General features: G+C 32.0%; 1 pseudogene; it reads right to left on the bottom strand.

Moving 5' to 3' along the window:
• Nucleotides 1–6,556: 6,556 nt before the first annotated feature.
• Nucleotides 6,557–22,225, bottom strand: part of LOC106470680 — a 59,615-nt pseudogene continuing 43,946 nt past the window's right edge.

Here is a 22,225-nt window from a genome sequence, read left to right as displayed (position 1 = left end):
GCCAACTCTTGGGCTACTCTTTTACCAACGAATTGACCGTCACATTATAACGCCCCCACGGCTGAAAGGGCGAGCATGTTTGGTGGGACGGGGCTTCGAACCCGCGACCCTCAGATTTTAGTATGCGGGCCCGACATGGCCAGGTGGATAAAACGCTCGACTCGCAATCTGAGGGTCGCGGGTTCGAAGCCCCGTCCCACCTAAACATGCTCGCCCTTTCAGCCGTGGGGGCGTTATAATGTGACGGTCAATTGAAACTCCTATATAAATAAAGGGCTACTGTGCAAGCAAGATGTTTAAAAACATCTTTAAAAGGGTATTCTCAGTGGATGCTATATACATGCAACTCTGCACACTGCAATCTATCGAATAAGAAAACGAAACGTTCAGTCAAATATAATAAAAAACAAATTTTACAACGTAACTACTATGCGATACGAAACACTATTAAAAAAACGCAGGATTATATGTTCTAACAATATTACAAAGGCAATATACTTGAATGACGTGTAGTGTTCAAATCTTAATAACAATAAATACGTTAATATCACTTGTTCCAGTGTTATAGTACCATATTGCTATCTACAAAAGTAACCATTTCAGGCTATTCTTGTTTGTAAGCTGCGATGATTATAACCAATTTTTCCTGGTGTCTTTTCTGTAGTCTATCTCAGTCAAGACACACTTTGTAAGAATGTTATCACAAAATTTAAAATTTCAGTTTAGTATAAAGAAGTTATATAGGAGAATTATTCAAACCAACCTTGTTAGGAAGTTTTCACTTGATTTTAATTATTTAATATATTAAACTTGTCTGAAGGCTATTCAACACACGTCCTGTGTGGACGTTTCCAATTATATACTTAGTTGAGTAGCATACAACGAAGACTTCAGAAAAGTAAAACATTTTGAGAAAGTTTCCACATTATTTCAATTACTTAACATATTAAAATAGCAGAAATAATTCCCAAACCAGTACATCTGTTGACAATATACACAACTACTTTAAACTAATACTTAGGATGTTAAAGTTATAGGATGACTATTCAAAATGAACTTTGTGAGATAATTCCCACTTAATTTCAGTTATTTTGTATGTTGTAAAAATATCAGTCAACACACCTTGGAAGAAGTTCCTGTGATTTCATGAGGTATACTTGTAGGACAGATTAATTAAAAACACACTTATTGGTTTGATTTTAAGTTTAAGCAAATTTTGTATGGCAGAAATCAAGTGATTTTAGTCTTTAATAAACAAAGATTTCTTGCGAGGTGAAAAAACAAATAACATTTGGAGCCAGTTCCTGCAAGATCTTAATTGTTACTGAGTATTTCAGGAAAATGGAATCATTGTAAAACACGTTATTTTGTTACTGCGTTTTAAAAAGATTTAATCATTCTAAGGCAGTTTCCGCAAGATCTTTGTTTGTAAGAAGCCTTTGTCAAAAACGATATGTTGGATATATTGGCATATTTTCCAGTTGAAACGCTTATTTTGAGGCAATTCAAAACACCCGTAGGAAGACCTTTATTGTAATAAATAGAATTGTGAGGTAACTGCCACGTGATACGTGTATTTGCATTAATACTTTGTAAACCTTGCAATTCAACAATTTTTGCTTTTATTTTATATCGGGATATTACTAGTTTAAACCAAAACTAGACGATTTATTCATATACATGTAAAATGGAGGGAAACCCCCTCAAGAGGTTTGTGAATAATAAACTCCATATTAAAATGAACAGTTTCCAAGTCTCGACTAACTTAAGCAGGGCTAGGGTACGAATGATAACTTGGACAAACCTCTGGATCCACCCAAAAACGATTGAGGGGAAACCAAAAGCCCAAATCCTGCTTTAAATCAAAGAGTACGTGATATACACGCAAATAAAATAAAAGATTAAGCTTGACAGTACTCGCACTGCATCATATCATTAATGTACTGTAAAACTGAATTTACATCAGATTTATTTTTAATTCCCCACATCAAATTTTGTTCAATGTAACTCAATAATGATTCTTTGGCGAATCAGAAGCCAAATTGAATGTAAATTCCAATTTTTACATTCAGTTGTACAGCACATGAATAAATAAAATGGCGCAATGCTGGTAACGCCAAGTTGATTTATTTTGCTGGATTAGAGATATCATATACTTTTTGAATTAAAGTGGAATTTTGATTTTTTGGTTCTTTTCGCTCAAGCAGTTTTTGGATAGATTTCGTGTATGTCTGCGTATTACACTGTAATCATTATTGTTTAACTATACCTTTCTAGGAAAACAACTCATACAGGGGGGTAATATCTAATCACGATATTGCTAATATTACACACATTATCAAGTAAATTAAATAAGATTAGAAATGTTACCTTTATAGGTAACAATGTGTGAGGAAAACTGGGAAGCAGCAGTGACACTCGATAATGCTCTTGTTTTACGTTGAGCCATACGAGATTAACTCTTTGAACGAGATGACCAGATGAAAAGAATAGTTTTATTTTTATTGATCGGTGTTCTTTCACAATAATCACTAGTGTGGCATGCGTTCAAGAATAAATATTTACTTGCAACTAAAAAAGAAGTAGACAAATACCTCAGCTAAGTAGCCGCATAACGAATTCATTGCTTTATGCCGATAAGATTAGTAAATACATATCGTAATAATTGCAAAATAAAGTAAGGATCCGCTGGCCATAGTCGCTAGGTGCTCGACTTGCAAGCATTCAGTCCAGCGTTTGCTATTGCACTTGGCGTACTTTTTTGTGTGTCGCTTCCTTTAGCGACAAATAATTGTGAAATAAGTTATTTTGAAAACCATTTTAAAGCAGATTTTACATTTTCTGACAACCCAACCTTGAAATGGTTTACACTTTATTTTCCTCTTCTTACTCATACCAGTAAAAAAAGAATATTTGCACCAATTTTATTATTATTATTGGACAAAGATTGAGGTATTGACAATTTTGAAATTTGATTCTAATTCTAGAATAAAAAGTAGGCAAAGCTGATGAATGAAATCTTGCTGACTTGTTCTAGAGGTGCATACATTTGACGTTTTCAATTGTAGTGAAGAGTAATAACCATGCATATTTTACTGTAAAATGAGCAAAGTATATAAACAGAAGTTACTACAATAGTTTTCTTTTGGCTTTAGTCGATTCTAAGTGGCATAGAATTAAGCAGGACACAAATCTAAACAGATGTTAAACTCGTTTCACACGCGATAAAATTGTATTTAAAACAAAATTAAACCCTAGCAAATCCAGCACATTCATGTTACTGTATGTCCACATTTGTTTGTTTTTCTAACACTATTTTTATTTGGCATTGGCTTCAAGTATTTTGCTACCGATCTCCTCACTCACTTTAGCCCTCACTCATGGTATTAAGAGGGTGAAATTGAATATTCAACCGTTCTTTCAATTCCACCTCGATATTCTGGATTCAGTGCAGTGTATTTAGTTTTGCTCACTACACAGGCACTCGATAAAGTGGGCTATTATCTTTGTATGCCTATACGGTATACCACTAAATTCCAAACATCCCACCAGAAGGATGGCCAATATTCAAATACTTGCGATATTTATTGGATCGGCTCAAAACCATATACTATAATAAACGTTTTCACATATTCAAAGTGCAATCTTATTACTCGGGGGAATTCTCATTGTAAACACTGTAGGATACATAAACTGATAAAGTCCACATCGTGTTCTCGGAGCAGGAGTCGTCTTATTTCTGTGCTCATGCTTTTTTTGCTCTCGAGAGTATTGTATCACGGTGCCACGTAAACAGTCTAATAACACAAATGATGATTTGTTGTTTTATTTTCTGCAGATTTGTACTTCAGTCGTTGACAGTAAAATAAACACAAAAAATAAATATGAAATGTTTACTACTTCAAAATCTGGAGAGAAGTACTCTGAAACTTTGTGACCAATAATGAAGAAAAAAAGGGCACAGCTAATCTACCCCCCTGAGACCTCCTGTTGACAAAGCTCCATGTCATGAACACCTGTGTTCTACATACACCAAAAAAATGGGGTGGGGGCTTAAAATTCAGAAATTTGGTAAGGTCAATACGAAATCCAGCTTTGCATGGCTCATTTTTTTATATTTAAGAGCACCTTGCTGTAGAGTCCAAAAGGATGCCCTTAATGTCGAGGTTCTACTGTAGATAATACAATATGGACCAGGTTTCGAAAAAAAAAATCATAAATTTAATAGATGGCACCATCAAAGCTATCAAAAATTTGGTTACCAAAGTTGTGCAAACAAACATCACTCCACAAAGAGTATTAAAAATGCAAAACAAAAAATCTCACCTCCTCTATGTGACAATCAGAATTTATATAGGAAAAAAAAAACGTACTTTCTCTTTCGCTGAAAAACTGGCGCTAATTACAATTTGTCTGAAAAGGCCACGGCCACTTTATTTCGCTGATGTCTTGCTTAGGATTAAGTTACAGCTATGGTCTAAACTCTAATAAAAGATTATCCGACCTATAATTTTAAAAGATGTACGGTATTTAAACAGCAAGATTATTTGTTGCGTTTAACATTTCTAAACCACATTTTCCCCAATTGTTATAAAAATATGAAACAGTTATTTAAAACAGAATTATGATGAGAACATTTACTTAGCTACCGTGAGACTACAAGTAATAACACACAAACAAATCCATATAATACCGAGATCAAATGTCCGCATAAACTCCGAATTTGAGCGTTGTAAGTCCGTAAACTTAACGCCGACTCACTGAGGGACCCCTGGTAGCTGAATTCAGCACTTTAAAAACAGCAGTCGTACATCACAGATACAATGACGTTTGAAGAGTACGTGACTGTACTCTAACGTAAAAACGTGACAATTCAATTATAAAAACTTGATTCTATCGTCCAAAAACTCCAGAAAATTAGAAGGATTCAGGAAATTTCACTGAAGGATGTTATAACTTCAGAAAAACTTTGCTTTGATAATGGATTAATATTCAACAGAATCTATTTTTATTGGCACTATATATATATATTAAAAATCTTTGTATATACAGTATTTATCAACTTTTGTTTTTTCCTACAAACTAGTAATATAGCATAAGAATTTCTATATTCGCCATTTATGTTTCGGAATCAAATGTCGGGCACGTTAGTTTACACTGGTTGTGTTGTACAAAATGTTTCGAGAACTCGTCGCGACCCTGTCGATTAGGCCTACTAAAAAATAGCCTAATTTTATATCGATAAACAACACTAAGTATTTCACCACATATTTTACCCAGAAGCTTTCAAACTTTTTCCAGCATTTGAAAGCTTGTGATTGATAGCAAAGTGTTTGAAAACTTTGGGGTAAAATAAAATCTCATTATCTGATGAAACGCCTGTTAACTCTACCTCCTTTATTTAATTAGAAGTAACTACATACAAAAATGACTTTTAATAAATAATTTGATATTAGATGTGCTCATTTTTGGTGTTGCATTGTGCGCTAACGGTAACGTACGTCGAAATACTGGAATTAAAGAATTATTTTTCACGTTCAAATTTCCTTTTGTCACATGTGGAAAATATTTCATAATACCGAGATCAAAATGTCTCCCTAAACTTATACACAACAAGCGACAATAACGATTATCAGCAGACACATCGTTAAAAAAGTGTGCAATTTATGGACAGAATATAGAGTTCGATTACGCGTCACTTTTCAGTAGGTGTTTCGTCGTTAGTAGGGTGGAATATACAGTAGGAAAGCCTTTTTAAAATTTTTATGCTCTATACAGTGCGAACAAGTAGTATCCGGCTTAAAAATGAAATTAAAACATGAGTAAATTTAGTAGTTTATACATGGTACATAATTGAACAATAACAGTTCTTTTGTTTCACATGCGAATTTATTAGGAATATATTTAGTGTCATGTGAGTGAGGCTTGCTTTACAAAAAGGAAAAATGCTACGTAGGGATATCAGCGCATAGCCGTCTCTGAGTTTAGCAGACTAGAGCGAAAGCAGCTAGTTAACAACACCCACCGCCAACTTTTGTCTGTCCGAATATTGCAATTTGACCATCGTTCTTGTAGCGCACTCACGGCCCCAAAATGATGAACGCATAATTTTTGCAACAACACGCAAACCATAAATCTTCGCATTCACAATCCAAACATTGGAACACGCCTGCCTCAATACTGGTTTGAAATTCCTAAGGGACAGGATATAAGAATGACACAAATGTATGCACTCAACGTAGAGTGTTTCAACAAATGTAACAGAGCTAAAAAGCTACTTCCCTTTGTCATCTAGGTTGATTTACACTTGTAACAACTGATAATCATGTTTAAAGAAAATATGATACATTAACGTAGATTTGACATCTAAATAATACAACTGAACTGCATTTACAACTTATAAATGTGGTTAAGCTACATTCGTAGGTTTATGGGATCTATTTTATTTAAAGGCTTTTATTTAAGCCTACTCCAATAGATTAGACAACGTTCAGCAACAATTGCCTTTTATTTAGTTACAATAAATACCTAGTGAAGGAAGAAATAAAAATTATTTCAGAATTGTGAGTTTATTACATACTTATACCAGCGGATCAGAAATATTTTTAAAAGTTCAAACATGATATAAAATAAACAATAACATGCTTATTTTTGCTATGGGCTCTGAATAAACAAATAATCATGTAATTTTCTAGGAAGTGTATGAAAACATACAGTCAATAATGGTAATTATGAGTATAAACCACTGCATGTGAAATTAATATGCTATTTATTGAAAGCAGTGATGATATATTACCCAACTTCAAAAATTGGAAAACTAGTTCGAAATGTACAGTAATTGGTAATTATTTGCAACTGCAGTAAGCTTCAGTCTCGCAGTCACTATTGGCTTTGAAAAGTTACTGTCATTCTATCTGTAATACATGGCTAAAAACAAATATAATGAACCTATAACACATCTATCTCTGATTGGCCAATAAAATTTTATTTAAAACATACAGAACATAATATTTTATTTTCAGTAATGCATGAATTCTGACTTCTGTCATAGCATTATTACAACTGTCTTTAAACCAAATTTTTTGCAAATTGTATTTAATATCCAGTAAAAAATGTCAAAAAATTTTTTGATGAAAAGTCAATTCTGAACCCTTTACATACCATCACGATTGATATTACACAAACACTAACTATGTGAGAAATCTAAACTTTTACAGAAAGTATGAAAAGTGGGACAATATGTCAAACACCACATCTACCGAGAGGAACTTGGAAAATAAAAGCCCATACACAGCATACAATAACACAAATGTGGAAATAAAACACTGTTCGAAGTTTAACACAAGGAATACATCTTTATATGTCAAACTTCTACTCAAAAACAAAATCTTCTCCTAAACAGATCAGTTTAATCATAAATCAAGGTACATACACAGTTGTTTTTTGTTTTATTTGACAGCACAAATTTAACAGCAAAAGCTGTAAAGTATTCCTACACAAGAAAGAACAAAAATGAAGCAACGTTTTAAAAGTTGGTCTTACTACCACTATTACCAAAACAAACATGCTTTTTCAAAATCTTCTTAGTCCTCCACCTCTTCCACGGCGTCCACCACGGTTCACCTGATTTCCCATAAGAGGGTGTCGAACATTGTTTTTAGGACCAGTTCCAAGCAAGCTTGGTGGCCCTTGGCCTCCATAACTTGAGGGTGGCTGAGATGGAGGAGAGCCAAGTAGGGAACTCATGGGAGGATGAGTTGGACCACCTCTGCCAGTATCCATAGAACTCTGATTGCTTGCCATAGAGTTTGGGTTTTGGCCCATGCCACCCATGAACCCTGAGGGTTGATTCTTGAGTTGGGAATCTCCATCCATTCCTGTATCTATAGAACTCTGATTTCCCATCATATTTACCATGTTGCTCATGAATCCTGTGGGTTGATTCTTCGACTGGGAAATTCCTCCCATTCCAGAATCCATAGAACCTTGACTTCCCATCATGAGATTTTGTCCCATGCCACTCATATATCCTTGTGGGTGGTTCTTTGAGTGAGATGTTCCTCCCATTCCTGAATCCATCGATGTTTGACCTCCCATCATGAGACCAGAGCTCTGTCCCATACCACCCATAAAACCTTGATGTTGGTTATTAGAATGGGAGATCATACCCATTCCTGTATCCATGGGATTCTGACTGCCCATCAGGGAATTTTGGTCCTGTCCCATTCCACCCATAAACCCTGGGGGTTGGTTCACCATGTCCCCTTCCCTTTGACCTGGAACTCCAAAACTAGGATGCTGTGACTGACTAGTTGGTGGAGGGGGTGGTGGTGGAGGTGGTTGGTTAAAGCCAGGTGGTAATTGAGATAAAGACATAAGTGGAGACTGAGAAGCTTGTGCAATTGAACCTGGAGGCATAGAGTATAACTGCTCTGAGGATGAAGGGATGGAGGATGGAACAGATGTACCAGTTGATAGACTAATACTCTTCAGTAAATTTGGTCCAGTTTGAATCAGACTGTCCAGAGCTTTTTGCACACTTGGATTGTCAAAATTGATGTAAGTGGAGGGAGGATTTGGAAGTTCTGCTGGCTGGCTACTAAGTGAACCTGATGTTGGTGGAGGGGCACCTTGGTTAATCAAGTTTAGTATTCTTTTTTGAAGCTCATCCTGAGGATTACTAGGTTGGTCATCTGTGGAGAGAAAAACTGGGATTATAAGACTGATAATCTGTGAAGTAATAATTCAAATTTTATGTTCATCAGATGTTCATAAACTTTAATGTAATAATACAGCTATATTAAATTCAATATTTATGCAAATTATACCAAAATAAAACAAATTAACAAAATCTATCCAAAACTCATATCAACAATAAAAAACATACATATTTCATAATACAGTACAAAAAGGTAATATGTTTACTTTCTATGCTTACCACGAGGTTTAGATAATGTGTCAGGAGTATTTATGTTCACTTTTCCAGACTGTCTTGTTTCAATACCCAACAGTTTCTCTTTCCTATCATGTAAGTATTTTATCAGGCGATCTATCTCTTTCACACTCAAGTATTTTCCATCTGCTAAAAGATTCAGAAGGAAGCTGATATCTTTATCTGGAGTAGGAACAGATTGAAGCTCTGGATGTGAGCCTGGAACATCAATCTTCTCACGAATAAACTGTTTACTTTGTGTAAAATCGTGGAAATTACGAGACAACAATTTCATGGCATCTTCAAGGGGAATGTTACGATGCTCTACAATAAAAAAGAAATACAAAATAAAAGAATTAAGATAAAATATCTTCACCTTTATCTTGGTTGAGCTTTTTTATGAAACAGTATTAATGATAATTTATCAAACTTAAGTTTTAAAACTTCTTTAAAAGAGTTAACATTTTAAATTATCAAACTCTCAAAATAATTAAAACAGCCAAAGAAAATATATAAGTCCTATTTAATTCTTTAAACTGGGTTGCTAACAAAAATAAAATCTTATTTTTTGGTTAATTGCTCCTTACAGATTATAATTTTTTTTTCATTACACTGCATTAAAAGCTCTAAGACTGTTTACTATCACAACCATCATAGGTGAGGATCAAAAATAATAAATATATAAAAGCAACAGTATTTAACTCCAAATACTGGGTATTATAATATTCATAAAAAATATTTAAAAAAATATCTGAGCTTTAAATTATTTTTTCAGCACTGAAGAAGTAATCATACATTACCTTACAAAAATGGTATGCAAAAAATATACACATAAGCACAAAAATATTCTGTTATTTGGTCTACCAGGACATCAGCTTATGAAATTACCTACAATCCACGTGTAACGATGGAGAATATCTTCTGATACACATGTACATAAACCATCACCATCACAATAGGCCTTGTTAAATATAAACAATTATGTACTCTGAAATACATACTAGTAAATTTTTTTTTGGAATCAGTGAACCAACTTCAAATATTTTTACAATTTTTAGATATAATTTAAGTTATTCACTTACAACAAGCAACTTAGGTATCTATTGTTTTCATGTTAATACACTTATTATCATGAATAACAAACACACACGCATGTAGTGTGAAAAAATCAGAAATACAAAGTAAGGATTAAAATTTCTGTAAGTGAAAAAGAATTAAGTGGTCAATACTATCAAAAAAGGTTAATTAGCTGAAACAGTGACCACAATTCTCCCCCCCCCCACATCAATTTTAATCTTTATAATACACATCTTAAGATATTGCACAATGTTGTGTTTAGAGAAAATTTCTGTGCAACTTCATTTTTAATCTTTGGCAACAAAGTAAGTTTTCCTTGTTAGCCAATATTTCACTATCAGCCCAATGATATCAAGTTTGTAAGTCTATTTATTCTTTTGTTGCTGTGATGTAAACACAACTTATCTTTTTGCAGATGACACATTCAAGTTGTATTTTGTGAAGACAGAAAGTTGGCTCAGAAATTTTGTTGTTTTGTTGACTCATTTAAAGAAAGTTTAGTTATATCTTATATTTCTGTATTATATCTAAATTGAAAAAAAGATGTTATTTAACATCACTCTCAACATCTAAGTTTTATCCATACAATCACAAAACATGAGTGTTTCTGCTCACCCTTGAACTTTGTCAAGCATTTCAAGGGAAAAAAAACTGTTAAGATAGATTGCAAAAGGTTTCTGTCTTTGTAAACTTATTAACAGACTTGTATGCTTTGGTAGCATACTTAAACCTTTACATTCAAGTAATTCACAACAGTAACTCTTAGCAAACTTGCAAGTTGGAGTTGAAATTCTTTGTTCTCTGCAATAAATGTTTAATTCTTTATATAAATAAAAATGTGCACATGTAAGCTCCTCCCAACTTGTATTTCTGGAAGTACAAAATGCTTAGAACTACAGAACTTCGCACATACCACAATACTGCAGTTGACGTTCATGGGCCAACATAAACAGAAAATATGAGATACAGTATACAAAATTATAAAGAAAAAAATTACAAGAGAAGTCTAATGTATACTGTAATGTGTCTGTGTGTGTGCTTCAAGCTATGACTTGCCAGTCTCTGTTTATTTTTTTAAATAGTGCTATAACCATTAGTGCAAGGTGAGATACACATAATATGCTAGTTTTCACCAAAAAATATATATGTAAACAAAATGTCACATTCAAAAGTAATTAAACTCAGGAAAATCACACACACAGAACCCACAATTTTCTTTAATAAACCTGAAAACAAAAATCACATATCTAAATTAATCAGTGAAATAAAAAATAAAATATATATATATATATATATCCCCCTTTTTTTTTGTTTCTAAAAAAGTTTGCCTATCATAAGTCACTGGGCAAGGTAGCAAGTCAGCAAGCAATTCTTTCTTTTGGAGTCAGTTGTTACATAATTTCATGATCTCTCATGACATAATGTCTTGTTATTTGTAGTTCATGACAACATCAGAATATTTCATATAATTCATTTTTGCAAGTGGCATTGAACACAAATATTGTAAAACTTTTTAGCATGCTCAGACATTTTATATAAAGTTTTTATTAACTCGATGGTGCCTGGATGGGTGCATCCTGCCTCAAGGTAAAACTGCACCACTGAATTAAAAAAAAAAGTATATAAAATAAGATTGTAATTGTTCTTCCACACATTAAAAATATATTCAATAAAACAAATTTATATATTTAATTTTATACATAAAAATATTTAATTTACAAATTTATATCTTGGATTCATTTCAGCATTAGTGTTTGTTAATTTCCTGCATTTTCCATGAGCATAATATGGCACTCAGTCTCCTAGAATGGAAGTTGAAAACTGGTTCATTAAAGCAGTGCTAATTTGCTTATTACACATGTTAAATAAAACCTTATTATTAACAGTTTTTAAAAACGGTAGCTTGGTTATAATATTTGTGTGGTTAAAGTTGTATGGCAGTAATTGTAAACAGTGAAACTGTGGGCAATGTTTTAAGATTAAAACAAAATGAAAAGTTACAATTTTACCAAAAAAAAAAACTTTATAGGAAAGTTTTTGAGGAATTTAGAAGACAAAAATCAATAATTGAAATCAAAAACAAAGGTAAGCATTTCTAATTGCTTCTTAAAAATGTATCACATTTTTTAAAGTTATAACTTCAAACAACTATCACAATTTGTGTGCGCGCGCGTATGCAAAAGCAACATCATTTTTAGAAAGTTCATTTCAAGTTTCAAACTATTTCATCTAGTAGATTTCTTTTTTTTTGCAATTCAATATAAAATAATACAACAGAAGCATCAAATCAATGAGTCACAGCACTTTAGAATTACACTATGTGACAGAGTTACTATATATTATTCAGAATCAAGTGCACATTTAGTGGATTGGTTTGGCATGATGCCGAAACATTTTCACACTTTTGTTACTGTGTACTTGTATAGATAAAAAAACAAAAAAAAACATGATAAAGTGATCTACTGCAATGATTTACCATGTTGGGAGGATCCAAACTACTGTGTATTTATTTTAATAATTGCACAAAACTGTACTAGTGGGTGTTATAATTAACATTTCTGTGAACATTAGATGCACAAATGCTAAGTGCTAAATGTAATGCGATGCATGGTGTATTCTCTCAATGCATTCAAGTCAAAAAATGTAATCAAGAGATGACACGAGTTGTAAATATTGAAGAACATGTCTCAAGAGAAATCTAGTATAATTAGTTATGGACCAAAATAAACTCTTAGTAGTCACCAGACAACATTACAGTTACTCAAAGCAAATGGAAAACTTCACTTTAATACTTGCTTCTATAGGAAGTTAAATTGAATGTCATTTATCACCTATGCCTTGAAGTTTCTAGAAGTTAATAATATACTGCTTATTAAACACGTAGAACTAATTCATTTATTTGGCATTCCATTAAAAACCATTTTATATATAATGTTACACTGTTGCAGATCTTGAACAGTGCTTAGTTTCAATTCTACAATTGCTCTACAAACAAAGGTAAACACGTACTTCTTATTGGAGTGAAATACAACAAGAATCAAGTAATATTACAGTTTGAACATATGCAGAAACAAACATAAATAAACTGTAATCCTGCCACAAAACAAAGATTAAACACAGTCAAAGTCAAAATGAATTTACTGTACATTTTTCTTAGAGAATCAGGCTGTGTTTAATTAACAATGTTTTATATAACAGCTTTTCAAAACAGATAACTTTGACTAAACCAAAATTACAAAACCTGAAAGGTTTTTCCACAGTACAATATCTTTCATGTACTGTTAGTTTTATGTAGGATAAAAAAAAAGTCTATTATTAGAACTCAGAACAGTTTACAAAATACCTAAGGTAAAAAAAATTAGCTATTGGAAGAAGAAGCAAACTATTAAAGTATGATGATAAAACAAGTGCAATTGATCCATATTTTTATTTTGAAAAAATCACAAATGAATTTTACATTTTAAAGTCTGTAACTGAAAAAGTATTGATTTCAAGATTTTAAAACCACCTCCAAGATAAAATGCTGAAAAAGTATGTGAAGTGCAAGGAATAATGAATGAAAATTTTAACTTAGCTTTAATTTTGATTTGTAGAAAGTGTGGTATGTCATGAAAATTCTCTCTAATAAAAATGAGGTTTTTCTTCAATTGGCATTCATGAATGAGAAATTTAAGTGAAAGTGCTATTACACTACATGTTTATTTTTAAACTAGTTATCAACTAATTATAAATATAGAAAAAAATATTAAATATTAACCAACATCACAGCACAATATAAACAAAATACTTTACTAATCTTGTTCACTAGTCTAAAACTGATAAACGATACCAGTTACTTGTTACATCATACTAGCAAAAGGAGTTGCTCCTTGACTCAGGTTGACAAAAACCATAAAAGCACAGATACTGTTCATGACTTAAAATAGGATTAAATAATACATGTTTATAGTAGCCTAACAACTCTGTGGGAATGACATGATTAAAAAAACCCACATAGCATAGAAATTATAACTCTTACTCAGAAATACAGCTGAAAACATCTTGAGCATGGGTGACAAATTAGATCTCCTTAAAACAAAATGCTAAGTTGTACTAACTGCAAATGTTACAATGCTGTTAGTAGATTTACTGACGCAATAATTGTATTACTGATTAGTGAAAAATATTTTTTATAAACTAATGTTTAGTACCGATAAAACTTGTTTACTAATTTCCCACAATTATGAAAAGCAATCTTAAAGCTTTATTAAAAATGTTTACTAGCCAATGCACGTCATCAAGAGAGACACTGTTAAGTAATAAAGAAAACTCTGAATCGTGAGCAAACCTACTCCAGCTGCAATATTATACTACTCAGAGTTGTTGGTAAGCACATTATTCGTACAGACAAATTTCAAAGACTTGACTCATGTACTTTGATATGCAATGTTATATCGTACTGTCCCAGTAATAGGGCGATCTCAAATATAAGACAACCCCATTTTCACAAACCATGGGAAAGAAAAAAATTGAGTGTCATAATGTCCTTTTTTACATCTCCAAAATCAATACTATAACTGAACAGCCTGCAGATGAATTAGTTGCATGAACGAGCAATGACCTTGTGTAGACAGATGCTATCTAGGCATTCAGGAATGTGACAGGCTAGATTAGGGGGAAGGGGCCTGTGGTTGGCCACGATTATAAGGTGACTATGCATTTTACAGTCTAATTATTAATCAAAAAACACTGCCTTATAAATAGGCCAATACAGTAATTCCCAAAGTTGTCAATAAGCTCATTATTCATACAGACAAATCTCAAAGATTCAATTTGTACTTCGATATGTAATTTTATACTTTACAGAGTTGTTGGTAAGCACATTAATCATACATACAAATCTCAAAAACTCAACTCATACTTCAGTATGCAATGTTATACTTCCCACAGTTGTTGGTATGCACATTATTTGTTCAGACAAATCTCAAAGACTCAACTCGTACTTCAGTATGCAATGTTATACTTCCCACAGTTGTTGGTATGCACATTATTTGTTCAGACAAATCTCAAAGACTCAACTCGTACTTCAATATGCAATGTTATACTTCCCACAATTGTTGGTAAGCACATTAATCATACATACAAATCTCAAAAACTCAACTCATACTTCAGTATGCAATGTTATACTTCCCACAGTTGTTGGTATGCACATTATTTGTTCAGACAAATCTCAAAGACTCAACACGTACTTCAATATGCAATGTTATACTTCCCACAATTGTTGGTAAGCGCATTATTTGTTCATACAAATGCCAAAGACTTAATTTGTACTTCAATAGGCAATGTTATACTTCCCACACTTGTTGGTATGCACATTATTTGTTCAGACAAATCTCAAAGACTCAACTCATACTTCAATATGCAATGTTATACTTCCCAGATTTGTCAGTATGCACAATAACCTGAGACAATTCTTGAAAACTTGACTCATCTAAATCAATCTACAATGTTTGCTATACTCATGATACTGTTACTTCCATTTATAGCAAATAAAAAGGTACATCTTCCATGTATTTAAAATTCAAGTAATGAATGGTGATAATAAAAAGGTTGAAATTCCACGGGTCAGAAACCGAGGTTCAGATACAGTCTTGGTACAAATATACCTTTTATTTACTCAAAGTATATCTCAACATTGGGAAATACATATAATGGTGTTTACAGTCTCCACAGTCAGTGCTTACTGTCTTTGTTTAAAAACAAATCTCCTGAAAGTGGATTTTGTCACATACAATCCAAAATAAACCAAAGAATTTTGATCTGATATAAAATGTAAATTAAGCACAGTTGAGCACATTATTTAAGCACATATTAATAATTACCAAAAGTACAAAAAGTTGTAACTATACCTACCCCATACTGATAAAATCTTCATATGCAGGTTTTAAAATAAGAAAATATTTTACACTTTGTTCCCGGCCTCACAGTACATTGATTTTAAATAAATCTTAATTTACTATATGGAGCATTTAAATTTTTTTAAGTTCCTTATTAATGCTCACAATCACTGACAATCACTAAACGTATTTATAGAGTAACTGTGCATTTATATATACTCAAGTAAGCAAAGTAAATCTGAACTTCAAAAGTAAAGGAAAAAGTGCTTAAGCTGATTATAAGCTGATTTTGGTATGTAAGTTATCAAGAATTTACTTGCTTAATTCCCTAAAAATGATGGCCCCAAAAATTCAATAATTAAACACACTCTTATAGACATGGTAACTGTACTGAACAATACACTTGAAATACAAAAGATTATTTTGTGTGTGTGTGTGTGTGCAAGGCACACACCTAGTAAAATGTGTTCATACAAGGCTATGCCAAATTTTGTTTAAGAAAAACTTAAGTAGAAGCAAAAGTATTAAAGGCCCAATCCAGTGAGGACATATTATTACATTTTTTGAATAAAGTATGTTTCAAAAGACTATTAGTAGAGTTTTAGTTCTTTTTTACATATATGGAAGAAAAATGCATTTTCTCATGCAAACACAAATGAGGAAATTTAGGCAAACAACACAGTCATCTGTTTTATTGCATGACATTATGTTAGGGCAAAATTGCTTCAAAAGACAACAGTGGACAAAAACAACAGTGCAAAGTCTTCCCTAAATTAGCATGGTATCAATAATGATCTAATACTAATTAATGACAAGAATGAAAATGCAGGTAATAGTGATGTGCACAAACAGTACAAGGGGGTTCTTCAACCCTGCAAGTTTTAGCCATTAGCCTGCAATGATGGTACTGAGATGGATTTTAGAGAGATACCAAGAAGAATACAAACAAACGTGAAAGAATTGTGTGTTTATATGGGCATATTATTATAAGTTAAAGTGTTTCTTCACAATTGCATTTATTTTACCATATATGTATATAAGTTTTGCTGCACGTAATGATCTAAATATGCCTACAAATGTAAACTATGAATACAATTTCAACCTATAACATTTTGCATACCTATTTTAGTGCTTTATAAATATAGCCTTATATTACACCTCATACAGGTTGTATATTTAGGGTAGACCCTTGTAGTTTTCATACTACTTTGCCAGTGAAAACATTTAGTATGTCATTTTTCTTTTTTTCTCACTTCTGTTGTAGAATCCTGCTTGAAATGCTTGTGGAAATCACATTTTTCTGCTTGCTCATTTTCGTCATTACTGAAAGCTAGATTGTTATTAACATCAAAGTTATCATGTAAATTTAGGAATGACTGCACTGTGTATATGTGTGTGTGTGAATCCTTCTGAAGCTTACAGCAGTATGACAAAAATTAGTAACTATCAAATTGCTGCTTCACTGTATAACTACTAAGAATCTGCTGGATGTAGCAAAATCAAAGAGCAAATACAAATTAAAAAAAAAAGAGACTTAAAATGGGGTATGATGTACAAACTATGAACACATTCATCTTAAAACAAAACAAATAAATCCTGCATGGGATCAAGTTCAAGCATTGTACATAGTTCTACGTAAAATGGTTGTCTTTGACAGTCAATGCAAACAGTAAAAGAAACAAAAAGGAAAGTCATGGTGTGACATCACTCAAAGATTTCCTGACTAGGGAGGAGTTTTTTAGCTCATAGTCGTCATATAAAAAGCCTTATAAAAACGCATAAAGGTAATCAAAAAGTACACAATTAATCCATATGATATAACTTTAGTATCATGTTTAAAAAATTATCAAAATTAGACTAGGTCTTTAATTTTCAACTTTTATATCAGTTCTGATAATGACCATGATACACAGTATTAAGGTGCAATACCTGAATTGGTTTTCTAAAAATTGGAATAATTATCCCCATTGATTACATCTTTTGTTTTGGAAAGAAAAACTGTCAAAGACGTATAATATTTGTGCCAGCTTACTATATATCCAACTATAATAAGGAGATTTGTAACAATTGGAGGGCCTTGTTCCTAGGATTCTACCTGATAACCATCTACTGATGCCTAATGAATAAAGACCCTCACTTAAAGGCTTTAATCAGAATAACAGTTGTTACTAATAATATATCATTAGACATGGTATTTGAAATAGGCCTAATACCAATGATATATGCAACAAAATCATTTCTGCGATATTTTGAAAAAGTGCAGGGACAAAATACTGACAAAAAGAATATAAAAGTATCCAAAAAGTATGACTTGATAGCAATGGAATAGTCTATTATTTTCTATGCTTCTTAGCCTTAATAAAGGTTACAATTTAACATTTGCTATTCCACTAGAAAAACACCTCTTTCATACTGCCAGTCCTTAAGAATTCTGTATAACAAAAAAAAACAATTGTGACTTTACTGGCATTTATGAAAAAAATTCCAGTAAAACTATTGCATAACATACAACAGCGCCCAAAAAATATTTATAACCCAAGTTTTATTTGTGCAGTTTCAACATTTAGGGTGCACTGAAATGTTTTCTTATTAACAACACAAAATTAACATAACTCTGTAACCTCACTTAACACAATTAAGACAACATGACTGCCATAAAAATTCTACGTTGAAATTGAGAGTTCACAATGATAGACTGTAAGACAGTTTTTTTTATAAATAAAAATGAAATGCCGTTTTGGTAATATACTAAAAACCTCAAATTAAGAGCTTGAAAACTTTTTATTCTGTAATGTTTCTATATACCTTTTATTATAGCTGGAGCACAATTTACCACAGAACTTCACAAACTGAACAAGCACAACATAACCGTTAAATGTATATTCCCTCTCATTTTTGGAATGCAAAACTTCTACAAATAGAATCAACTACATAAGCTACTAAAAGAATATGCCTGTAGTTTTTTTGGATTTACAGTAATACATATATGACTTTTACAATCGATTCATGATAATACATTCATATTTCAAACCACATTATATCTTCATAGTAGTAAAACATTTTTAAAAGTGAAAAAGGTCTGTTTGAAGTAATTACAAAATACTTGCCCACTTAAGTTTATTCAGCATCTTTGCTTGAATGTGAATTCATCTACTTATCTTCTTTAGCAGATGCACAATTATGCTCTGTTAAAATAACTGTTACTATATAGACATTTTAAATAAATATTACTAGCAGTAGTTCAGAACACACACTTGTTACACTGAAATGCAGATCACTTAAGAATATAGTTCTCGAGTAAGGATTGCTCATGATGTTTTACATTAATTAGTATTAGTTCTGGAATCGTGTGAACATGTATTACAACATCATTGAGCATCCTATTACAACTATACCATTGCAAGCCCACCAACAGCTAGATATTTCTCTGAGATCTAGTTTTTCTGTGAAAACTAAATCCATCAAAGAAAAAAATAGGTTCTAAAACCGCAAAAATCTTCTCCATACTGACAACTGCTCAATTTAAAACTGTAAAAGGATTACACAAATTTCATTATTAATTTCTCTAATTTAAAAGATCAAAGACACTTCACTGTAAATGCAATTCGTGTTTGTCTTATGTGCAACATTGATAAGTCACGCGTATGTTGCCATGGATGTCTAAATGAACACTGAAATCAAACTTGACTGAACATAAAAAGCATCTGTGTTTCTACTAGTCTGTGTGAAACCCAGCTTTATAACATAAAATTCACAAAAAAATATTACTGCACCAAGTTTACGAACAGTGTTTCCGCATCACGACTTACTGCTTATTCAGTAATTGTTTCAAACATTCATAATGTGGTAACAAGCAGTGCACAATAGGCCAACATTTCTTCACTGAATAAATATGCACAAGCCCATAAAACATGAATTACTCATACTTTCTTTGGTTGATACTGATATGTCTTATTATCATTATACATTAAGACCAGCTTCTTCTACAACTGTTGGTAAAATAAACGCATAAATCAAATTATAAACTTTTTTTTTCTGAATGATATCTTGCACGTAGTTTGTTTACAGCATTTTCAGAAGAAAATTAGAATATCAGAAATATACTAACAATGAGCTTTCAGGTTGAGGAACCTATAGGAGAATAAACATTTAGCATATATGTATATTATAGAAGTTTTTCATATTTATCACAGGAAGTAGAAATCAAACAACATTATGGAACATAAAAGAATAATAAGCCACTGATATACAATACTTACAAAATAACAGCACTACAGATATTACTCTGCATTTCAAAAACAATTCTAAATATTAAATAATTTTGTTTGTTTGAGAGCAAAGCCACATTGGGCTATCTGCTGTGTCCAACACGGGGAATCAAACCCCGAATTTTACCATGGTAAGTCCACAGACTCACTGCTGTCCCACTGGTAGACATATTCATTATGGACAGAATGGGAATATGTTACATACCTAAACAGTCACACAGTTGATAAATATGTCTCACTCATTGTACAAATAATAAATGTGGAAATTATATATGTATTCAAAATCATGTTTTGCATAATACAGCTGCATGATTCTAATCTGCAGTGTTTCAGGTAAAACTGAGCATTCAGTTTTAACATTGTGTATGTATGCATGTGTTTATAATTATTTGTTTATTTTGTGTGTGTGTGAGCATATTATACACACACACACATAAATACATGTTTATTTTACATAAGTTCATAGAAAAAAATACACTCTACTTCCAGCATGAATTGAGGCTTTTGTTTAGTTATTATTGAACACTCGTGAAATTTAATTCCAACCATTTATGTTTATACTCAATCACTACAAGTGCACAAATAATTTTCTCTGTTATTCATGAGAAATCTAACCAACAATATGCAAACTTAGAAGCACCATTTCAAACCCCAATTTCTTGCAAAAAGAGAAATTTTAATGGACAAACAGTTATTTGAAAACAGACATTGAATAATCAGTTGTATGGCAAACTTAGCTTAAAATTATTATAAACTATTTTTATAAGTAAACACTGAAAAATTGTTTCAATTTCGGCACTGAATATCCATAAAAACAGGTGTAATGTTTTTGCTTGGTTTACTACACTGCAGACTGTGTGTAAAATCAATTTTATTTTTCTAAGCAAAGACTAATATTAGATATTCAAAACCATACGATTTTTGTTTAAAATTAGATTGTAATATTTAAGACAGCCTAAAATCTATAATGTATTTTTCACTGCCTCTCCAGATACGTAGATACAAAGCACTGGACGTAAACTGAAAATATACAACCTACCTTGAGGGGATCCATGAAGAATATTCAAAATCACAGAATTATGAACTTCATTGTCTGCTGTAACAACAACAGCATACAAACTTCCTCTCCGAGCAACATCCTCAACTGTTTGAATAAGGAGAGCCTGATCTTTTAGAAATAATATGTCCACTGTCATTCCCAGTGATTTGAGGCGCCGTTCAACTGCCTCAGCATATAATCTAAAATCACAACCCACAAGAATTAAATTATTAAATGCACAAAATTAACAAAACTCTATAACTTCACTTAACACAATTAAGACATCATGACTGTCATATAAATTCTACTTTGAAATCCAGAGTTCACAATGATAGACTGTAAGACAGTATTTACAGAGAAAAATGAATTACATTACCCACAAGCTACTCCAAGCTGCTCATGTGCGTACCTTGTGAAATATTTTTATTACATTATTATTATTACCATTTTTTTCACCTAATCTCACCTTAATAACCTAAAGAGATCTCTATTTTCACATATTAGTTACATGTATAATAATAAATACAGAATAAACATATAAAACAAGAAATAAAGTACTTATCTGAGTATTCTTTTTTTTCCTGTCGACTATCGATGACACTTAACCCTTTTGTTTTTACACTGATGGCAGTAGTGCATTAAACAATTTTTATTTAATTAAATAATGCACCAAAGAACATAGACTAATAATATGCAAAAAAGCAGACAATTTCCTCTAGCAATCACAATTTTTCTGGCTTTCTAACTATGTGATAAGAGCTGTTACAAATGCATCCAAGCTAGCCATTGTGATTCCTGTGTGAACCAAAGTTGTATTACAAGTAAAATTGACTATCTTGTTTTCAGAACACAATGTAATAGAATACCTCAACTTTCTATTGGTTACAGGTAATACATAATTAAATGTAAGAGAGAACTATTAACAAATCCTGAAAGAGAAGTTGTGACAGTTGGGTGTGGCAGGAGGAATCTGATTTTCTATTTGATAGCTCTGTAACCAAACAAAATTGAATGCTATAAAAAACTATGGTTT

Source organism: Limulus polyphemus, unplaced genomic scaffold (genome assembly GCF_000517525.1).
Source record: "Limulus polyphemus unplaced genomic scaffold, Limulus_polyphemus-2.1.2 Scaffold106, whole genome shotgun sequence".
Lineage (NCBI taxonomy): Eukaryota > Metazoa > Arthropoda > Merostomata > Xiphosura > Limulidae > Limulus > Limulus polyphemus.
The sequence above is the reverse complement of the archived record's forward strand: the minus strand, read 5'-3'. Positions and strand labels throughout refer to the sequence as shown.